The sequence below is a fragment of the Elgaria multicarinata genome, chromosome 1 (assembly GCF_023053635.1).
Source record: "Elgaria multicarinata webbii isolate HBS135686 ecotype San Diego chromosome 1, rElgMul1.1.pri, whole genome shotgun sequence".
NCBI lineage: Eukaryota > Metazoa > Chordata > Lepidosauria > Squamata > Anguidae > Elgaria > Elgaria multicarinata.
Window position 1 is genome coordinate 177,008,376 of NC_086171.1, and position 22,744 is coordinate 177,031,119.

Consider the following 22,744-nt stretch of genomic DNA (forward strand, 5'->3'; position numbering starts at 1 on the left):
AGTTACGAGAGATTTCTTCATATAAAAAGAATCACATCGGACTGCATGTCCTGTGTACTATTTTGATGCTTGGGAACAAGTAAATTTATCACAACAGCAAAGCAGAGAGAGTTTAATTTTATTTCCTTTTCTTCTGCCCTCTTAACACTTGTCTCCCTCTTTATAGTGTGCTATGTTTCCTAACTGATGAGCATCAGATCTTTAGCCAGTGGAAAGGAGAGAGAAAAAGATATAAACCTAAAGTGAAGTGACCTATTGATAGGGAGAGTAAATCAAATCCAAGTGTGTGAAACTGTCATCACAATCCTATGCAAGTTTTCTTAGAAGTAAGAAGGAAATATGCATAGGACTGTAGTCCGTGTCTCTGAACTGACTTTACTGGAGGCAATTTCTTTCCCTGTCTAAGTCCTAAACACGCTTAGACAAGGAAAGAAACTGGGCAGCCTAAATACTACCCTGCCTAGATTTGGGAGGCTCTGATGTTTATGTATTTCCTTTGTCCTTTCTCAAGGTGGAATATAATCCACATACCACCGCCTATTTTCACAATCAAATTGTGTGAAAGGAGATGGTGTCTATAGAACCTCCCCACTCCCAAATCATGGCTGCCATGTCTGGATGCAGTGCTTTTTCCTCTGCACTGCAGCAGTTTCTGGTGTTTATAAGTGGATCTTAGGTGCTTAGCAGAGGCCCTGATTTCATAGAATCATAGAATCATAGAATAGCAGAGTTGGAAGGGGCCTACAAGGCCATCGAGTCCAACCCCCTGCTCAATGCAGGAATCCACCCTAAAGCATCCCTGACAGATGGTTGTCCATAGGACTTTTCCTATGGACATCCATAGGACATTTCCTATGTCTCCTTTGTGCCTGTTCTCTTTCCATTTCTTCCAGACATGAGTATCACATCAATTGCCCAAGTAGTTCTGCTCCTTCCAGCCCAGATGAGAATGGCTAGAATGTTGTATTCTGAGAAAAGATATAGTTGAATGTGTGCTTCTTGTTTCAGATTCCTTTCAAAATCTGATACAAAAGTGCAGTTGATTTATTATGAAACATCAAAAGAAAAGACAAAATATCTGATAATTTAACAATGATATTGATAAAGGAACTTTTAAATGTCCTGTTTTAAAAATAAGTGTCCTGAGTGAGCCAGTTTGATGACTTTATCTCAGCTTATTAAACCAAGGTATGCATAAGCCTTTTGCTCACAGCAGCTATAATAAACCAGGAAGCCTGTACTTAACCATAGGCTCTGTTTTGTCCAAACAGTGAAACTAGGGTTACTAGATTTGGAACAAGCCAAAGTATTAAACCAACTTCAAACTTCTTGTTCAGAATCTTGAATTGTTCTGAAGCTTGTAAAGATAGTTTCCAACTTTGGATGTTTGGCTCCCTGGTATAATTGCAGCTCACATAAAGAAGGGATGAGAAAAGTAGCTGTTTGAACGAGCAAAAGACTCATGTGTATTGACATAACAAGCTGAGATATGATTGTCTGAATGTAGCCAATATTTGGCAATGCCTCCTTCCATATGCTCAGCTACAAACTTTTGACAGCTTGCTCAGGAAAAAAAAACACCTTTTAACTGAATAGTTTGCCGTTAGAGATGTTCCAAGACATTTGGATGCTGGAGGAAGAAAATCCAAAATGGTCTTCTCTCACACACACCCTCCCCATGGTGGTAAATATGAAACCCTAATGGATTGATAATTTACTGCCCTTTAATGCATAGGTGCAGAACCACAGACCCAGAGTCCAAACCTGGCCCTCCAATCTGGCCCTCTGGGGTTTCCCATGAGGCCACGGCCCTTCCCCTTTCCCCCAACCATGGATCGTTCCATGGTTTCCCACTTTTGTGCATTCTGAAAGCTTGAAATGCCTCCCCTAAGGCTTCAACTGGCAAGAAGAGCTTTAACCTAAAATATGCTTGTATTTTTGCCCATGCCTTTGGCCCTGTTCGTTTTGCATTCGGCCCTCCCCACCTCTGCATTACAGCCCCTGAGAGTCTCTTCAAAGTGGAATTTTGCCTTTGGCCTGAAAGAGGCTCAACCCCAAAACCTCTGATCTTCTCCCACCTACCCCTCCTTAATGGTACAGCCTGTTCTGCCTGTGTTAATTGCTTCTAGGATGAAATCCTGACACTTCAGACATTTCAGGTGTGGTAAGTTTAGTGCTTCTTGGGTTTCCTTCCGTTGGCAATTACTTCTTATACATAATGTGCAATATGGGTGAAGTCGGGAGAATCTGATGGATTTTGTCCAGTACTTGGTGTTTTGCGGTGTGATGCAGAGTTGATGGGGCAACAGAGATCCTGAAACAAAAAGACAGACTGTAAACTACTCTGTAACCTCCAGATCCATGGAGAATACAAAGTTATTCTGGTGGTGGCAGTAGCAGCAGAAGTTGTAATCTGCAGGCTTTGAATCCAGTGGTGTCTTAACAATGATATTCCGACCTTCTCATACAGGGCTAAAGAATAGTCTAAAACTGGCTCTCTAAGTATGATGTGAACTATGCTTAAGTGGTGTGGGGGTGGGGACCATGGAACAAATCCTGTGAAATCGCCTTTCCACCTTTGCTTCCTGGGGTCCCCAACTCAGGAGTATGAAATTACATACCGTGTGGGTGAATTGTCTGCTCTTTTTCTTCTTTTTTTCCTTTTAATCTGCCCATTATCTGGCCTGGGATACAGGAATGTTTTGCTCTGAACTTGCCAGTGAACTAGTTTGACTCATCCCTGGGGATCACTTAAAGTCTTTCCTTAACTTAGGGGAAATGACAAAGTTTAGGAGGGCAAAATTTGAAAATTCCTGGTTAAAAAGTCTGAAATTTGTTGTGCTGATTTTGTCTTCTGCCTGCTACTACTATAAGAAATCTGCATTTTGTCTGCAGCAGGTGGCAGTAGTTCTCATCTTCTCTAAAATACATTACAGGAGTATAAATGTAGTGTCAGCAACAAGTTATTGCCCATAAAAATGAAACTGAGTTGAGCTAATAACTTGAAACTTAGCATCCGTGATCTACTCGATGACCTCTACCAAAGTGTAAAATCTCAAACTGATTCAACAAAAATTGCCACTGATAGTGCAAGTTCAATTGCTCTGAAAACTGAAATATTTAACTTTTTTACTCCAATTTTCAAAAAGGGATATCATATATTCCTTTCAAATTTTGGTGAAAACTACTAATGTACTTTATTTAGGCTTGCTGAGGAACACAATCATTTATTGGTTTGATGGAGTGCTGAACAACGGTTTAAAGATTATTAAGGTTTTCCTGCCTCATTAAAGCTTATGGCAGGAACTGCTGGCAAAGTTATATGGTGCTTGCTCAGTTTCATTCGGAAGCTAGAATACTGCCAGGGCCGGATCTACACTACTGCTTTAAAGCGCTTTATAACAGTTTTGACAACTGTATATGGAGTGTATCCTGGGCCCCAACAGTTGTCAAAACTGTTATAAAGTGCTTTAAAGCAGTAGTGTAGATCCTGCCCAGGACTCCAATGTCTACAAAGGGACTATTCTGTGTTTCAGAAAGAATCTTGTGGATTCTGTGTGCAATGTCTGTTAGGAAATGTTACCTTTCAGGGTTAAATTATACTTTATGACATGGACTGGCACGCTTGAATGGGTTGGATAGGTATGGGGAGCTCTTCTTCTTCTTCTTCTTCTTCTTCTTCTTCTTCTTCTTCTATTATTATTATTATTATTATTATTATTATTATTATTATTTGTATCCGACATTTTGCCTTTTACTCTTCGGTCTGCTTTTCTTGAAATCTATGCATAACTCCCCATTTTTTTTAAAAAAAAACTAATGGTACACTTGATAGGGAAAAGGATGATATTCCTATATATGTAATATTTCTTTTCTTTTTCACGATTTTCTGTTTTGTTTTGTTAATATTCAAAAAAAGGGGGAGGGAACCCTCTTTGCCTACTGTGGTCTTGATCTAGACTGAGGGCTTCTCACCTTCAGCTTACATTGCCAAAAAGTGATCCATAAGAACATGAGAAGTGCCATGCTGGATCAGACCAAGGGTCCATCTAGTCCAGCACTCTGTTCACACAGGAGCCAACCAGCCATCGGCCAGGGACCAACAAGCAGGACATGGTGCAACAGCACCCTCCCACCCATGTTCCCCAGTAACTGGTGCACACAGGCTTATTGCCTCGAATACTGGAGATAGCACACAATCATCAGGGCTAGTAGTCAATGGTAGCCTTTGCCTCCAGGAATTTATCCAACCTGGAGGATTGGTGGCCATCACTACATCTTGTGGTAGTGAGTTCCATAATTTAACTATGCACTGTGAAGAAGTACTTCCTTTTATTTGTCCTGGATCTCCCACCAATCAGTTTCATGGGATGACCCTGGGTTCTAGTATTTTGAGAGAGGGAGAAAAATGTCTCCCTTTACACATTCTCCATACCATGCATAATTTTGTACACCTCTATCATGTCTCCCCTTAGCCTCCTTTTTTCCAAGCTTTTTTCCAGTTGATGTAACCTTCCTTCATAGAGGAGACACTCCAGCCCCTTAATCATTTTAGTTGCCCTTTTCTGTTGTAATGTATTTTATTGGCCCGGGGGCTGGGTTCAGATTAGGACCACAAAGGGGGGGGGGAAGGTCCCTACCCCCCCCCCCCAGATTCTAATCCATTTTGGGTCCCCTGCCTTTCCATTTGAGTTTTTTAAAAGGCAGAGCTTCTACCCTTTGCCTTCAAAATAGTCACAAGCACTAACTGAGAAAGTATCAGGTCCCAACTTGTCAGTACCTTGTAGGTTGAGAAGGGAAATTATATATGAATGCTGTCTTCATAATGAATGCTATAACTATCTGCCTGTAGGGAAGTATATAAATGTGCAAAAGGAATAAACAATATTTTGAACTTGGATGTTGGAACCAGAGTACAAAATGTACCCTTTATCTTAAGAAATTACCTTTGTGGTGTGATCAGATGGTAGATTTGAAGGGGGTTGATGCATGGGCATCCAATGCAGATCCAGTCTCCATAAATCTATAATGTAGAGAGTGGCAATGGAAGGACCAGCTAGAGAGGAATTATGTGTGAGCTTACCAAAAGAAACAAACAAAACCACCACAACAGTGAGTTACTGATTTTGCAAGAACCGCCTCTTTTATTCACCTCCTATGCTTCTGATGTAGCATTCTGCCTGTCTCTTTCCCATGCCAACGTTATTTTTTCACCCTCTTTCCATCCTTAGCCTGCCATTTCTCATTTGCTGCTGATAAGCCTGGATTAGCTCTGGAAAGAGCCAGGCCAGCCTCCAAGGCCTGCAATGACGGGCATGCTGTTGGTATGGGGACCAGTGGGGCCTTGCCTGCTGTGGTTGGGTTACACTGGGGTTTAGTATTCAGAGGGTGGATCTGCAGAGGAACAGAAGCATCTCTGGCACGTGCTGGGGATTTGTCACATGCAGTGCTTGAAAGAAATGTGCTTTGGTGCGCAAGGGCTTAGCCCAACTCTCTGAACATGTCTCCTGAACAGGTGTGAAGCTCTTTCAATTACCACCCACTCTGCAAAACTTTTCAAAGGTTTTGCGAGCCAAATGGCGCTGCTTTCTCTAACTGAGGCTCAAGTGACTGTTGGGTGCAGCTGGTGCAAATGAGACTAGACGTCCATTTGGGGCATGTGATGCATCTCCAGCAGCAGCACGTCATGATCCAGTGGCAGGAAAACCTCTCAAGCTAGGTAAGAATATAGGAAGCTGCCTTATACCATTGGTCCATTGAAGCCTAATATTGTCGACACTGATTGGCAGCAGCTCTCCAGGGTTTCAGGCAACAGTCCTGCCTGGAGATGCTGGCAATCAAACCTGGGATTGACTTCTACAAAGTATGTCCTTTACCATTGAGGTACACCTCCGTCCTTAAGCTATAGTAAGCTTATTTATTCTATATAGTGCGTGGAATGATTTTCTCTTTCTCCTATCCTCTTCGAAGAGTAGGTTTACACCATGGTAACTGCTGACCTTAAGTGGAACAATGCAGAATATGGCCAGTGAAAGGCATCAATGGCTGGTTGGACTTATTTCAAGTGTGCAACAAAGTATGAGTGGCTGGAGCATTGAACCAAGATATTGTCATTGCTAACTCAGTTAACTGACAATGCATTGTAATGTTAAGCCACACAATAAAAATGCTGGTGTTTCTTGAGAGAATCTGATGATTGTGGAACTAGAAAGTGGATAGGATCCTGCAGTTTGCAATTTCCTCACACACACACAGGATCTTGGTGAAGCCATGGCTTATGCGGTGCTCCAATACTTGAAGGTCTGTGGGCTCTACTAAGGCTTGTTCAAACTTGTTCTGTTCCAGCTGTTTCGTCTATGTGGTGCATATGCCCACTGATCTGCTTATGCCCCAGCCTCTTCCTGTAGCGAAACATCTGTAATAACTAATGAGAATGTCACAGGAATTAAACACAAAATCAGGCCCCATGTACATGTATATCGTTAGATTACTGTCTCATGCACATATGTGCAGCAGTATTATCGCTCCATTAAAATCTGCCAGATCTTAAGTGGTAGAAGATAAATGCAGTGGGTAGCTTCCGGTATTAGATCTACATACAGTAGAGCCATTGAAATTAATGAATAGTTATGATAAGTCTCATTCATTTGAGTGGATCTACTCTAAGTAGGACTAACATTGGATACTACTACTTGTTTGATCTTATCCTGAAATCTAGTCTCTAGGTAGTAACTGGAGGCGTGCCTTGATTACACTATAGAAGAGAATATAACTATGTATTTAGAACCATCTATATAACCATCTATATGACAACAAAGGTCCGCATAGTTAAGGCAATGGTATTCCCCGTAGTAACCTATGGCTGCGAGAGCTGGACCATAAGGAAGGCTGAGTGAAGGAAGATAGATGCTTTTAAACTGTGGTGTTGGAGGAAAATTCTGAGAGTGCCGTGGACTGCAAGAAGATCAAACCAGTCCATACTCCAGGAAATAAAGCCAGACTGCTCACTTGAGGGAATGGCATTAAAGGCAAAACTGAAGTACTTTGGCCACGTAATGAGAAGACAGGATACCCTGGAGAAGAGGCTGATGCTAGGGAAAGTGGAAAGCAAAAGGAAGAGGGGCCGACCAAGGGCAAGATGGATGGATGATATTCTGGAGGTGACAGACTTGACCTTGGGGAAGCTGGGGGTGGCGACAGCCGACAGAAAGCTCTGGCGTGGGCTGGTCCATGAAGTCACGAAGGGTCGGAAACGACTGAAAGAATAAACAACAAATATAGGCACATCTTTCATTCAGCTCTGGATGTCAAACATTTGATGTCTCGTGGGATGTGTTAAAAATGGCATGATGTTGGGGGTAAACATGTCCACAGATGTCATGCTCCAGGAGGGTTTTTTCTCGGCCCAGAACAAATGACTGAAAATGCAGCCACTTCTCTGGACTTTGGAGGAAGGAAGGAAATGCCCTAGAGGCAGCAGTATTTGGGGGCAGTGCTTTTCAAAAACTTCCCCCAATGGTAGAGAAGCACCATGTCTTGTCTTTGAACATTTCCCTGTGAACATTTTCCTTATGGCTTTCTCAGGGTTGCATTAGGATTCTGTGCAAAGGCTGGTGAATCCCCCTCACTCTTAGTGGAGTATGTGAGTTACTGGGGGATCCTTTCACTCTTGTTTAGTCCTTAGGATGGTAGCAATCAATTCTTTACATTGCTTTTCATATAGTATGGCAAGGCACACCAGTGGTTCTCTGGAATCTCATTGGGTGTGTTACCAGATCAACTCTGACACTGGATTTGAACCCCCTCCCCCAATTGTCAATGGATGGAATCAACAGCTAAGTCCTGAGCAAAGATGAGAGTCCTTAGAGCCACCGTCTTTGCCACAGAAAAATTGACTCCCACTGTAGAGCCATGGCCAAGCCATTCGAATTATCCTATGCCTTGGTTTTCCTGTTGGTAAATTATTTTCAGGACCACCAGGAGACTTAATGAATACCCATTTGTCAAGGCCTTTTGCATTCCTCATCTACAAGGCCCTGGAGATATTCAAAGTCCATTATTCTGCCAGTGGCTGCCCAGAATCTCTTAACACAAAATTGCCATTAATCACAACCAGGAGCAGGTGGGCTTGCTCATGAAGTGGGAGAGAAATGTGGATTTCCCAGTATGCAGTGGAGAGGGCAGACATAGTATCAGTGACTTGCCTTTGGTTACATGCAGACAGACAGGCGATGCAAATGGCTCGGTGTCAGGAGACAACTCCTCTGGGAGCAGAACCAGGCTGCGAACGGCCATTAACTTAATTGCCATGACCGAATCAATCTAAACAGTGGAGCTGACCAGCAACTCTCAGAAATAGCAGCTGTGACACTTGCCAGTTCTTGAAAGCCTCCTGAATCTTTCGGAGGGGAGGGGAGATGTAGAGGTGGGACACATGCATAATGTTTTCAGGGCTGGAGAGAAGAATCAGGGACAAAACTTTCCTGGAGGTGGGGGATCCTCCCCTTGTGCTCACTTTACGACCTCTAGACCCAACTAGCCATTATGGGGGACCTGTGGCTACTCCTGATCTGCACTTCCCTGGTGACGTCTGATAAAAGAAATGCTCAGCATATTCTTGCTCCTGCTCCCATTCGTTTGCTGCCACTTGCAGAGGGCAAGGCATCACCGGCATCACCGCATGTGATTCTTTTAGGCCATGTGTCTCATAATATCTAGAGATGCCCTTAGTTTCATGTGAGAAGCTGCTTGCCAGGTATCACCCCATAAGGGAGGAGAGGTGGAATAGACTTGCCACCTTTGCCCCTGCTTCCTGGGCCTGTAGCCCAAGGGGGGGCACAGGGGGGGGGCTTGCCCCACCTAAATATTCCCTCCCCCTAATTTTTTTTTATAAACAAATAATTTAAAAAACCTTACAAATTTGTCTTTAAAAGGCCTGATGACCTGCCCCCCTACTTTTTTGGTGCTCCCCCCAGAAATATTAGACTGGGTACGGGCATGGTGGTTCTTCTCCTATGTGCTCTTAACAGCAGACAGATCCATGCAGAAATTCTCCCCAGTATGGGGAAATGGAAATATGCGTAATATTTACTTTCTTATTGAATCCAGACTTAATTTAGAGAGCAGTCCCATGGCTTCTAGGCAGCATCTGGGTGGGTAGGTGGGTGGGGGCACAGGATACTTCAGATTCCTCCAACCTCAGAGCTGGGAATCTGTGCTCCCTGCCCCTTTCCTTTGCAGCCGGCACGGAAAGAACCGCATTGGCTGCCTCTCCAACCTCAGAGAGGAGATAGAAGGGACGTTCCGGTGGGCGGGAAAGGAAGGGGACTGGAGGGGCTAGAATATGAGCTATCCTGAGACCTCTGCAGCCTCCTTTCCTCCCCGTCCAGTGCACCCCAGCTAGATGGGCAAAAAAGCCTGTCTAGCTAATATGAAGAGCGGGAGGAGCAGCGGAAGTGATCATTGTCTCCGCTGTGCCTCCTGGTCTGCACTGGATGCTCGTAAGCCTCAGAGTTTGGAGGCGTATGAACATCGGGTGCAGAAGTATTAAGATTGCACGCTTACTGATTTACCAAAATAAAATGCATAATTTATAAATTACCACGTAAAGTTGTATGATGTAACATATTCATCTAATTTACATTGCAATTTTATTTAAATATTTTTAGGCTGCCAATTAAGAGTGAACTCCCTCCCAAGTCAGCTTACATTAGAGAAGTGCATTCATGTTTACTCAGAAGTAAGTCCCACACTGTTTAATGGAGCTTTCTCCCAGGTATCAGATTCCATCCTTGAAAATTTTAGATGCATACATTTTGTATGAGCAAAATTGTGAACATGCGCATTACCAGAAAAGCTGCTGCAGCTATCTATGCACATGTATTTTCATCCCTCCCCCCACCCCCCAAAAAATCTGGGATGTAAGAAGAAGAAAAAAGTTGAAAACAGAAACCATAAATTCTATAGGAAGCAGAAGAGCAAAACCTGACTAATCAATAGCACATTGAGGTATTGTACTGTGAGTAAAATATGGCTGGCTCACGCACTGATCAGTAGAGGACTTTGTTCTGGATCATGGCATTGCCGAAACACCTACTGGTTGTCAGCACTGCCTTCTAGATAAGATGTTGCTCTGAGTTCTTGTGGCTATTGAAGACTTTTTACCTGAGAAGGGGAATTAGCTGTGATATGGCTGAATTCCAACCTGGGCAGTTGTATTTGGCATCTCTGAAATGCCCCTTTGCACTTTAGTGGGTTATAAGATTCTTCTACCTCTCCTCCTGCCGCATATATACAGAGCTGGCATGCATGGCAAAACAGCTGTCTCTTTTCAGTTGGGAGGGGAAGTAAATTCTGTAAATCCCCTACTGTGCATTATGGGAAGTCAATGTTGGCAGGGTTTAAACAGCAAGTTTTCAGCCAAAAAATGTTCCCGTTTAGCCCACTGATAAACCCCCAGGATTAGGGATGGTGTGAGGCTAGCAATAAATTAATTTATTCTCCCATTTAAGCAGACATAGTTTCCCAAGGGAGATGCTACCCTTTGCCAAAAATATTTGGAGTAAGTTGCTTCGGGCGGGGGGGGGGGGGAGAAAAGAATGATGGATTGCTCATTTATATGATCTAGTCCATGCTGAATATGAAGTGGAATGGCTATTGGAGAGCAGCCAGAGTGTGGGGCAAGCATCTCCTATGAAAACTCCTTGAGAACATATTCCGCTCCAAGGCTGTTTTTGCAAGTAGTGCTAAAATGCATTTCTGAATGTCCTATCTGTGTGAGCCCAGATTATGCATGTTCAATGATAATAATGCTTTTCTGCCACAAAAGTAAGCTACACCAGCCACTTTCTAGCGTAGGAGAAACCACAGTCCCTGCTGGAGAGCTGTAGTTCCATGTCTTTCCACAGTAAACATGTGGAAAGACATCATATTGCACACATTTCTGGAATCAACTGCTTGCACGAACAGGATACCCCATGTCCACCAAATCTCTTGAACTGAATAGCCATATTTGTCAGTTTTGCCATGTAACCCAGATTCATAGGCCCGTCGGAAGCTGGCTCATATCAAATTAGACCATTGGTTCATCTAGCCTCAAATATTTCGGTAGTGGTTCAACAGGGTTTCTGACAGGGGTATTTGGAGACGCCAGGGATTTAAACCTGAGACCTTCTTCATGCAAAGCATGTGCTCTATCACTGAGCTATAGGTCCTCCCCAAGTTCTGTGTTATATATCATCTTAGTTATATTGTGGGTGGAGGGGATATGTTATTAGTGGTGAAAACTGTTCTAAGGCTGCTTTCATAAGGCATGCTAAGGATTGGATGATCAGTGATGCTTTTTGGTAGAAAATACAAGTACACACTGGCAGCTGTTCACACTATAAATCACAATCATTTGTTTTCCAGCCAATACCACGGTGAAATTACTGTCAGCCATTTCCATAAGTATTTGGTACTGTCTGGCCATAAGATCAACTATCCAAAGATGGTTAGGGATTGCTTTAAAATATACAATCCAATGACTTCAATGAATTCATTTTACTTCCTCATATTTTTTAAACAACAAATTTTGTTTCAGAGGCATAACTTCATCTTTGTTTTAAAGGGTTCATTGTGTTTCCCATTCAGGACAAACTATAGCTGAGGAGGTTTATTATTATTATTATTATTATTATTATTATTAATATTATTAATAATAATAATTTTGCCACCATTTCCTCTTATTCATTTACAGTTCCAGCTGGTTTGCATTTTTTACTTTTATGACAATTTAACTGCTAAAATGGGTGGGTCACCTTGAACCTTACAAGTTGCCTATGCAAAAAGCGCTTCATGGAGAAGCAAACACAACTTCCCAATGCATGTGTACAAACCAAAATGAACACGTGTGTTTGCCACATATAATGTCCTCTCTACTTGAGTTTCACACTTCATCATATATTCTTTTATAAAAACTGGAATGCACAGGTCTATTGTCAGGCTGGATTTAATTTAAATCACTACTCAGAAAGACTTGATTTAATCATGTGACTCTCCCCCCCCCCCCAGGCAAAGTGCACTCTTCCTCGCTATATTTTACACAACCCAGTTTTTCCAAAGACGCATTCTTGCTGGTATAATCTTAATATTTACAACCAGATGAAGCTTTCATTTTTAGAAGAGCAACTTTTCAGATTAGTTTTACAGTTATATCAAAAAACTGATTTGGTTATACTATTAGAAACACATCATAGATAGATAATTATGAAATTATTGCAAGGTGAACAATCTCCAGTTTAATAGGTTTATCATTCATATTTGGACAACTTTTCTGCTGTCCTTTATTGGAAGGAGAAAAATAATCTTACAGAAACCTCTGGAAGAGCATGACATTGTGAATGGATTAATGGAATTCATTTACCAAAAAATTTAAACAGCCTCATGCTACATAATTAAAAACTAATCCTTATTTCATGATGAATAACCTTTGGACTATAATGTATCTTAAATAGAAAACTATCTTTAGATAGATTTTTCCTCCAGAAAGCTTTTTATTAAAAAAAATCCAATTAAATTTAAAAAATCTGATTTAATAAAAAAATCCAATTTAAATAAAAAAAATGATATTCATTGATTTTTATCCACCCTGTCTCTTGTACTTTAAATTTGTTGGCTGGGAGCCTTGTATGATTACACCATTGGATCAGGTATTCATTCATTTGTCAAAATTATGAGGACCAGACTGCAGTAGTCAAAGAATGGATGACATAGTAGTTTCTAGAGAGGAGTAAACGTAATTATAAAGCGATCAACTCTGAGTAAGCCTCGCTGAACACAGTAGGACTTAAAATCTGAGTATGCATGCATAAGAGTGTGCTGTATGTTAAGTTTAGACTTAGACTTAGGAAATCTTGAAGGAAAGCTACAGATTAAATGTGTAAGTTACTTCTGGAGCTTTAAAAAGCAAACATGTCTCATGTCTCTGATTCCTTGCAACTAACGTAACATTTGAAGTGGGCCTCGTAAATCTCGCGCATAGTAAGACCTGTGACCTTGCCAGTGAGATACGTACATCCTACTTCAAATGCTAACTTATTGCAGTGAAGCTGAAGCGAGAGGCATTTGCACTTCAGTAATGTGTGTAAACTGACTCTCTTACTTTAGTAGTATAATTTTATTAAGTGGTCATAGGCCATGAAAGCATGAAATTAAACAGCTTTATAAAACATTTATTATTTATTATTATTTATTGCATTTTTATATCGCTCAATAGCCGAAGCTCTCTGGCCGGTTCACAAAATCACATTTCAGATTAGATGAAATGGTGAAATGTGTCCTTACTCAAATAATATCCATTAAAATAATTTTTAAAAAGGGACCATTTGAAGTTTAAAACTGGATGTTAAAACTGATCATCAATAATAATAATAATAAGAAGAAGAACTTGTCAATTCACAGTATGAACATAAGAAGTGCCCTGCTGGATCAGACCAAGGGTCCATCAAGTCCAGCACTCTGTTCACACAGTGGCCAACCAGCCAGGGACCAACAAGCAGGACATGGTGCAACAGCACACTCCCACCCATATTACTGCCTCGAATGTGGGAGATAGCACACAACCATCAGGGCTAGTAGCCATTGATAGCCTTTGCCTCCAGGAATTTATCCAACCCCCTTTTAAAGCTGTCCAAATTGGTGGTCATCACTACATCTTGTGGTAGTGAGTTCCATAATTTAACTATGTGCTGTGTGAAGAAGTGCTTCCTTTTATTTGTCCTGGATCTCCCACCAATCAGCTTCATGGGATGATCCCAGATTCTAGTATTTTGAGAGAGGGAGAAATCCCTATCCACATTCTCCACACCATGGATAATTTTGTACACCTCTATTGTTTCTCCCCTTAGCCTCCTTTTTTCCAAGCTAAACTATCCCAGTTGATGTAACCTTCCCTCATAGGGGAGATGCTCCAGCCCCTTAATCATTGTAGTTTCCCTTTTCTGCACTTTTTCCAGCTCTACAATATCCTTTTTTAGGTGTGGTGACTAGAACTGTACACAGTATTCTAAATGTGGTCGCACCATAGATTTGTATAAGGGCAGTATGATACTGGCCATTTTATTCTCAATTCCTTTTCTTATAATGCCTAACATGGAGTTTGCCTTTTTTTACAACAGCCACACACTGGGTGGACATTTTCATCAACCCTCAAAAATGTTTTCTTACAGATCTACAGCACAGCTATAAAACTGCCTCTTTGCAAATAGTCAGACAAAATAACAAAAACATGAGTTTCTGAGAAGCTCAGCTGGGCATTCTGCTTTTTCCCCCCACTTAAAAAGGGCATCCTTGAGTTGGGCGTCACTTCACCCAAACAACAGGACTTAATCCAGGGAGTGCTTTATCCATGATGAAAGGTTAAAAGAGCTACACATTTACAGCTTGTTTAAGTGATGAGACAGGGAGATATGAGAGCAGTCCAGGAATACTTGGAGGGTGTTTATTCTTCCCTCCACCCCTGTCTGATGGTTATTTACCATGGTTCATGGTGTACCTGAGATAAAATTAAGAGGGATTGTTCAAGATAGCTGTGGAAATGTTACATTCTTTGCAGGACCCCTTTGATACAATATTCAGATTTGAAGTAGAGCTTTCCAGAATGGAAAGGCCAACCCCAACAGTTGGTAGAGTCACAAGCACTCTGCTGGCATAGAGACAGATGGGAGGAAAATGCAGCTGCCAGGTTGTCCCATAGCACCATAAACTTTGTTTGAAAGGATGGCTGACTGCCAGTTACAACGTTCAGGCAGAAGACTAGGAATCCACATAGCTCCTGGATTAGATGATTAGATATGATTAGATGGCAAACCAAAGTATGGGTTTCCATGCCGCCAGGTGTGATGCTTTAAAATGGTGTTTAGCAACAAAAAACTTTGAGATCCCCTCTGCCTGCTGTTTAATTTCCTTGTTATGGCTAATCTACAGAGGATAAACAACTTGCTTTTACCCCCAACTAGGGCCCCAAACAGACTCCCAGAAAACAATGGACCACTTTCAAACCTGTGTGTCTCTGTGTGTGTTTAATGTGGATTGATTTAAATGAAGATGACTTGAATCACTTAATTAAATCAAGTTTTCCTGATGAATATGCTTCTTCATTGCTCTAACAATGAAAATGGATTGGTGGTTTGCAACTCAGCTGAGCCTTTATTTTCCTGAGAGAATAATCCCAAACCCCTGGTTGTGCAGAAGGCATGTCTTTTGTACTACACAACCTATATTTTCCTTAGAGGAGCAATTGTGAAATCAGAGTTTCTCTATATACACGTAAGCAAGATCACTTCTAGACTAAGTGCCCAGAACTTCCTAGAAGCAAGCAACTTCTTGTAGGTACTAGTCAGAACAATATTTCCTCATCATGTAGAAAATAAACATCCATCCAATTTTGTTGAAAAAAGTCAAAACATTTCTACTATGTATATAAACACAGTACCTAATGTTTTGTGTCATAATGTTTATCCATAATAGTTGACCTCAAAAGTCAATATTTTTGCCTCTGGTTTGTTCTTGTGCATGTAAAAGCAGGGTTTTGGCATCATAGCATCCTTCTGTGATGAGGGCCTGCTGGGGATGCCAGAATGGCTCTGTTCATATATCACACTCCTGATCCTCCACTTTCTCATTTACTCAAACCACAGTTTGCCTTAATGTCAAAACCAGCAAACTGTGGTTTGAGATATCCTTCCAAACTAGAATACTAAACCAGGATTTGCAATTCCAGGCCCTTTCTACACCTAAGGATTATCCCAGGAAAATGGAGGAATCATCCCTGCTTGCTCCCAGGATCCCCTGTGTGTCATTTGTACGCACAGGGATGATCCTAGGACGATCCCGGGGGAAAGGCAGGTGTAGAAATGCCCCCAGTTTCCTGGTTTGGATGTCACAGCAAACTGTGGCTGGAAGAAACGAGGAATTCTTCTGTTAACTTGTGAGCAAGTGGAGAGAAGGGAGTGCTTGAGGCCGTTGCTTGTTGCAGATACTCAAAATCTGACTGCACCCAATGTGTTTGATTGGGGTGTGTGCGTGTGTGTCATGGCTTCAGAATTTAGAGGCTTTATATTCTGAATGTAACACAAACAATTTATTACTTTTAGGCCAGTTGATTTTAAAAGACATTTATATAATTGATAATGAAAATCTGAGTTTTTAATTCATTATTATTATTATTTCCTCCCATCATCAATTTTTAATCCACTTTATTTTTAAAAATTTTAATTTTTTTGTCTTAGTAGATTCTTATTGTCTGCAAGTAAGTGGCATAGGCACACTCTATTCCCATTGTGTGCTGTATTGTTTCCTGGTCCAATTGCAAGTATCTCAACAAGATGGGGTATCACCTTATCACTTGGGAATAACAAGTATGGAAACTTTTTTTTTTTCATATTGAGGCAGACGTTGATTTCCATTCATCTTCCTGATCCATAAGAAATATGAGCCTGTTATTCAGTAAATCCCCCTGAATGCGAGAGTCTGTCCATTGGTTTGCATCTTTGTAGAGCCGCTCTGTAAAGCTTCTCAGTATGATGTCCCAACCGAGAAGCATCTTTCTATGACAAGCACCTGTACTTGAATGCCTGCTGGGGATGCCAGAGAAGGTTTCCGAGTCTGGAATCACACATCGGTCTCTGTCATTGGCAAATGTGTGTCCTCACCACTCTGGTTGCTAGTGTATCTTGTTGCTGGTGGGGATGCCATCTGGATTATTCCATGTGCTTTGAATCTCTTCCCCCAACATGTTTTGCTACCCAGCGATGCTAGTACACAGTGAGCTCAAGGAGACAAGACTGAAGTGTGTAGGGCTAAATTCAGTCAAAAATTTCTAACCAGGAGTCACCCCCATCCCAACCTCAGGGTTGGCTTGGTCACATGGCTGGTAAGGGATGCTAGATCACATGGCTTAATCGAAAAGAAAGACGCTCCCTGGGAAAGAGTTACAAGGCAGGGGATGCCCGCTCCCAAGTTGTTATGGGATGGGTGGTCTCTATACTGGGGAGGAATGGACAGATTGCTGGAAAACCCATCACACCAGCAAACACTATTGGTGTTGTGCTAAAGATCGCTTACACTAGCAACATCATTTATGTTAGTGTTAGTGTCAAATAGGATATTGCCCAAGGTCTCCTGCCCTTGATATTCGTGGTGCAATAATTGACTCCATGATTTAATTTTAAACAAAAAGTAGATTACCATTCAGTGTTTCTCACTTCATGGAATATTTGACCATAGTTAAACATTTGACCATAGTCAAATATTTGTTAACCCAAACCTACCTGGTGGGTATGAGCCTATCCCAAGTGTTGCCGCTCACTTGCTGAGTGACATCGTGGAAGTAGTTTTTTCATTCTCATGCGCAGCACCTGCTCCGGGGTTTTGAAGACCATTGGGCAAGACACATCCAAGGCCCCCCTCCCTCAGTGAACCTACCTTCACACACCGCCATTGTCAGCAGCTGCTATTGCTCTTCCTCTTTCTCATCATTGCTACCACTTGCCTGCTTGTCAAGCGGAGAGCCAATGAGCAAGTAGGCAGATTGTAAGCCTATGCGGCAGGGTCTTGCTATTTACTGCTTTACTCTGTACAGCACCATGTACACTGATGGTGCTATATAAATAAATAATAATAATAATAATAATAATAATAATAATAATAATAATAATAATCTACTCTTCCTTCTCACCACCACCATTTTTGGGGCGAGAGCAAGAGGCAGGTGAATAAGCAGGTTGCCATGGTGAAGAGGAGCGACTCCATGGGGCTTTTGTCAGTGGCCCCCTGCTGGGGCCTGGGGCCTCGGCAGGTGCCCAACTTTGCCTACCCCTGACGTCACCTCTGCTCGTAGTCCCCCCACACCTGGCTCCTGTATTGTAAACTGGGCAGAATTTCCCAGTGGAGTGTTGTGCTTAGGAATGGCTAGAATGGTATGCACTCTGAGAGATGATATAGATATATGCTAGTTATAAATGCAGTGGAAGCTCTATAGACTTGGTGACAGGGTTGCAATGCTGTCGCTGGGCTTGTCTGTATATGGTTGCACTCCCCTATGGAGCCAGCTACAAATATCTCCTCTTCTTGGTTTCATGTCTTTGTGCCTTTCTCATGCTAACAGCTAACCTTTGGGAGCCCGACAGCCGTGCTGCCGGTCCTTTTGGGGTGTGTGGCGATCTCATCCCATGTCTATGTTACATTAAAAATAGTTTGAAACAAACACCCCCTTCCTTTTAAAAATGATCACCAAGCCCTGGGTGTGAAATCACTGCTTCCTCCTCCCCACCGCCCCAAGCCCAGCCTCTTCTTTTCAACTTGTTCATATCTGGAATTAGGAGGGAGCAGTGCAGTGGCCAAGTTTGCTGATGACACCAAGTTATTTACGGTGGTTAAAACAAAAAAGGGATTGTGAGGAGCTCCTAAAGGATCTCTCCAAGCTGAGAGAGTGGGCATCCAAATGGCAGATGCGGTTCAATGTAAGTGTAAAGTGATGCATGTTGGGGCAAAAAAACCCAACATCTTCAAGTATAACCTGATGGAATCTGAGCTGGCGGTGACCAACCAAGAAAGAGATCTTGGGGTTGTGGTGGACAGCTTGATGAAAATCTCAACTCAGCGTGCAGCCATTGTAAAGAAGGCAAACTCCATGTTAGGCATTATTAGAAAAGGCATTGAGAATAAAACTGCCAGTATAATACTGCCTCTATACAAATCTATGGTGCAACCACACTTAGAATACTGTGTACAGTTTTGTCACACACACACACACACACACACACACTCTCTGTAGAGCTGGGGAAAGGGCAACTAAAACGATTAAGGGACTGGAGCATCTCCCCTATGAGGGAAGGTTACAACAGCTTCGATTGTTCGCCGTGGAAAACAGGAAGCTGAGGGAAGACATGATAGAGGTGTACAAAATTATGCATGGTGTGGAGAATATGGATAAGGAGATATTTTCCCCCTCTCCCATAATACTAGAACCTATGGTCATCCCATGAAGCTGATTGGTGGGAGATTTGGGTCAAATAAAAGGAAATATTTCTTCACACAGCGCATAGTTAAACTATGGAATTCACTGCCACAATATGTAGTGATGGCCACCAGTTTGGATGGCTTTAAAACGGGGTTGGATAAATCCCTGGAGGAGAAGGCTATCAATGGCTACTAGTCCTGATGGCTAAGTGCAACCTCCAGTATCAGAGGCAGTAAGCCTGTATACACTAGTTATCGGGGAACATGGGTGGGAGGATGCTGTTGCACCATGACCTGCTTTGTTGGTCCCTGGTCGACAGCTGTTGTGAACAGAGTGCTGGGCTAGATGGACCCTTCTTTGTGTAAAGAAGTGCTTTATTTTATCTGTCCTGAATCTCCCACCAATCAGCTTTATGGGATGGCTCTGTTACATAGGCATAAGGTCAGCAACTAAGGTACACCTAGGAAATTAATTCTCCTCTATGACTACAGAGAACAACGATTGGTAAAAATTGACAGGTTGGAGACACGGATTATCCATCTTCTTGTGTCTTCAACTCTTTTGCAAAACATCCCATAGCTGGATGCCAAAGACACAAGTTGCCTGTGCCAAAGAGTGCCCCTGAAAAAGATTCTTGAAACACATCGAGCTCATTACAGTTACTTCTGTGCAGGTATAGCTTCCTCCCCACTCTCACACCATATTTGATGCCTTTCTGGTTTTCTTTTAAAAAATAATAATACTGGCCTACCTTATAGGGCTGTTGTAAGAATTACCAGATGGATCTGTGAAGAGCTTTCAACATTCAAAAGCACATTATTAGTATTAGTATTCATGCAAAGCGTCAATATTATCTCCTGCCCCAACACTGCCCCGTCATTCTAGGAATCTATTTAATTTAAAAAAAAACATTTCCTTGTGGATTGTACACTCCCCTGCAAGAGCAATGCTTTTTTTCCCCCCAACAACAACAAAAATGTTGTGAACAACAGTTTGGCTTCTCTTTCAGCAGCTAGGAGACAGGATATCATACTGCTGGCGTTCGGCCATTGTGGCTAGCAAGAAGGAAAAATTCAGTTTATTTGATTGCTTAGAAAGGCCAACTAGGCCAAGGGAGCAAATGGGGAAACGTGCACCTTTTCAGCAACCTCCTCCCCTGGCCAAGGTGTTTATCCCATTGACAAGCAGTCAAGCAAGCCCCTGTGGTCCTTTTGTAATTACTGCATTAGCAGAGGATCAAGTAGCACTTAATGGGCACAGGCTGTCAGAAAACACGCTTGGAAAGGTCGGGGCCCTCGTGGAGGGAGAATATTTGCAGCACTCTGACATAAGCCTTGGCTGTTTGCTCGCAACAGGTGCATGTTTTTAGCCCTTCCTTGACAAGCAGGGTCTTCAGTGCACCCCCACCCTCTTACTGCAGGCTTGGGCTGATTTGTGTGACTCTTGCCATAGCTGGGATCAGAAAAATGGGTTGAAATACTATGGGCACGAGCACAAGATAGCCAGCACCACCAGTTCTGTTTAACATAGTCCTTTAATACTACTCTGCTCCATTGCTGGTTCTGTGAGTAGCTCAGGGACCCACAAGCATCCCCCCGGTCTGGTGCCGTCCAGATGTTTTGGACTTCAGCTGCCATCAACCCCAGCTATCATGGGCAATAGTTGGAAATGCTGGGAGTTGTTGTCTAAAATATCTGGAGGGCACCAGGTTGGGGAAGGCTCCTGTATACTATCCCCACTTGAATTGGATTGGTGGTAGGTGCTTCTCGGATTCTGAGATCTCTCCTCTGGGGCCTCCAGGAAATGAATATGTGGGCATCTTGAAAACCTTGACGAACAAAGCAGCACCATGCAGTTCTAATCCCCTGAGCACGCTGCGAAGGATGTTTCTGAATCGGGCCTTTCTGAACTGCTATCTGGGGCATGCTGGGAATTGTAAGACTTTTTTCTATCTAAACGTGCATAGGATTGTGCCCTTATGCATATTTAGAAAGCACGCTAACCCACACTTCGTGGTTGAGTGTGGGTTGTTGTTGAGCTGTGGGTTGTTTGTCGAACCATGGGTTGGCGCGTTGTCTGAACCCAGGACATTTTCCACCGGACAGTGTGTTAACCATGCAGTGTAGCTTATTAACCACCCTGAACAACCCAACAACTAAGTTCTCACGGTTGCTTGTTTAAGAATAATAAGCCACACTGCATGGTTAACAAGCCACCCCGTGGGAAATGTCCTGGGTTCAGACAGCATAGTAACCCATGGTACAACAGACAACTTATGCTCATCCGCAGGGTGTGGGTTAACATGTTGTATGAACCCAGTCACTGTGTTGCTGATGTTGGGGCAGCAACTTAGCAAAGATGGACCTGTGGATCAATGCACAGTAACAATGCTCATGTGCGTACTATTAGCTCTATATACACAACCACCCTTAGGAACATAGGAAGCTGCCTTTTACCCAGTTGGACCATTTGTCCATCTAGCCCAGTATTCTCTCCTCTGATTGGCAGCAGCTCTTCAGCATCTCAAAAAAAGAATATTCTCATCACCTGTTATCTGAGGTCCTTTTGAGTGGAGATGCCAAGGCTCAAACCTGAGACCCTTGAACCTGAGACAAAGCCTGTGCCCTACCTTCAGGCTATGGTCTGTCCCGATTTCATCATTATGACACATAATGCATTGCCAGGAGTAAAGACAACTTTCGAGGAAAGGAAGTCTGTCTTCGCGTAGATTTTGTTCCTCCATCTCATTGTCTCCTTTTTCCTTCCCATGATTAAGGGGAAACTAACTACCCTTAGGGACTGAAGCTGAAAAACTGCCAGTGCTGGTGCATTTGCAGGCTTAGCTTCCCGTAGCACTTGTCAGCGTGGGATCTCTCTTCTGCTGGGGCATAAATCAGTGTTACAGTTGAACCTTTTGATGACAGAATTGTGTGGTCGCTGGAAGGAAAATCAAATCTGTGTTTAAATCTCTACATTGTCTTGGTAATGGATTATGTTGCTATGTTAACATAGCTGGCTATATGAAAGTAATGTATGGGTTGTCTGCAACAGTCTAAAGGCTTCTTTGTCAAGGCTTCTCAAGGGAAAGGGTTGACACTGATTAGGGATGACTTGCTGGGAAATCCTGTTCTTTTCTGACTCAACAGAGTTCTGCGACGTGTATAACTCAATTTGTGTTTGTGAACCGAACTGCAGGTTTTCCCCCCGAACTGTTTTTGCACATCCCCCCCCCCATTTCTGGGCATTGTGAACAAATCTTTGAGCAATTTGCGTAATTTTTGAGCTGTTTTCATGGCTGAATTTGTGCAAGTTGCTCAGGAATTTGCACACATTGCAGAAGCTGCGAAAAAATGTGCAAATTGCCTGGAAAAAACTGCAAACTGACCCGATGCATTACAGAATGCTGCAGCAGAAACCAGAATGAAGACTAGGGGGCTGAACCCAGAAAAACCTATTAAATCCCACCCCCCAAATGGATTCCCCTGACATCTCTAGCACAGATGTGGTCTTTGGTTGGCTGCAACCAATGGAATAAGAGGGGTATGGAGATTAGCAACTAATATGTAATCTTTGTTACTTGCAGGATCAAGCAATAATTTGTACTGTAACTTACAAAGCAGATATTCAAATGGATGTTGCTTTGTTTCAATGAGTGGAATCTGTAGGGTGTTTTTTTTTTAATTCATTCAGGTAAAAAACAAACACCCAAAACAAACAAACTAGCACATAAGTCACAAGATTTGA

The 22,744-nt window shown here is 42.5% G+C and overlaps 1 protein-coding gene across 1 annotated transcript in view; it reads left to right on the forward strand.

The window, feature by feature from the left end:
* The window catches only part of LOC134394309 (uncharacterized), a 40,585-nt gene that overhangs the window by 604 nt on the left and 17,237 nt on the right, over positions 1-22,744 (forward strand). The gene's annotated exons all lie outside the window — the stretch shown is intronic.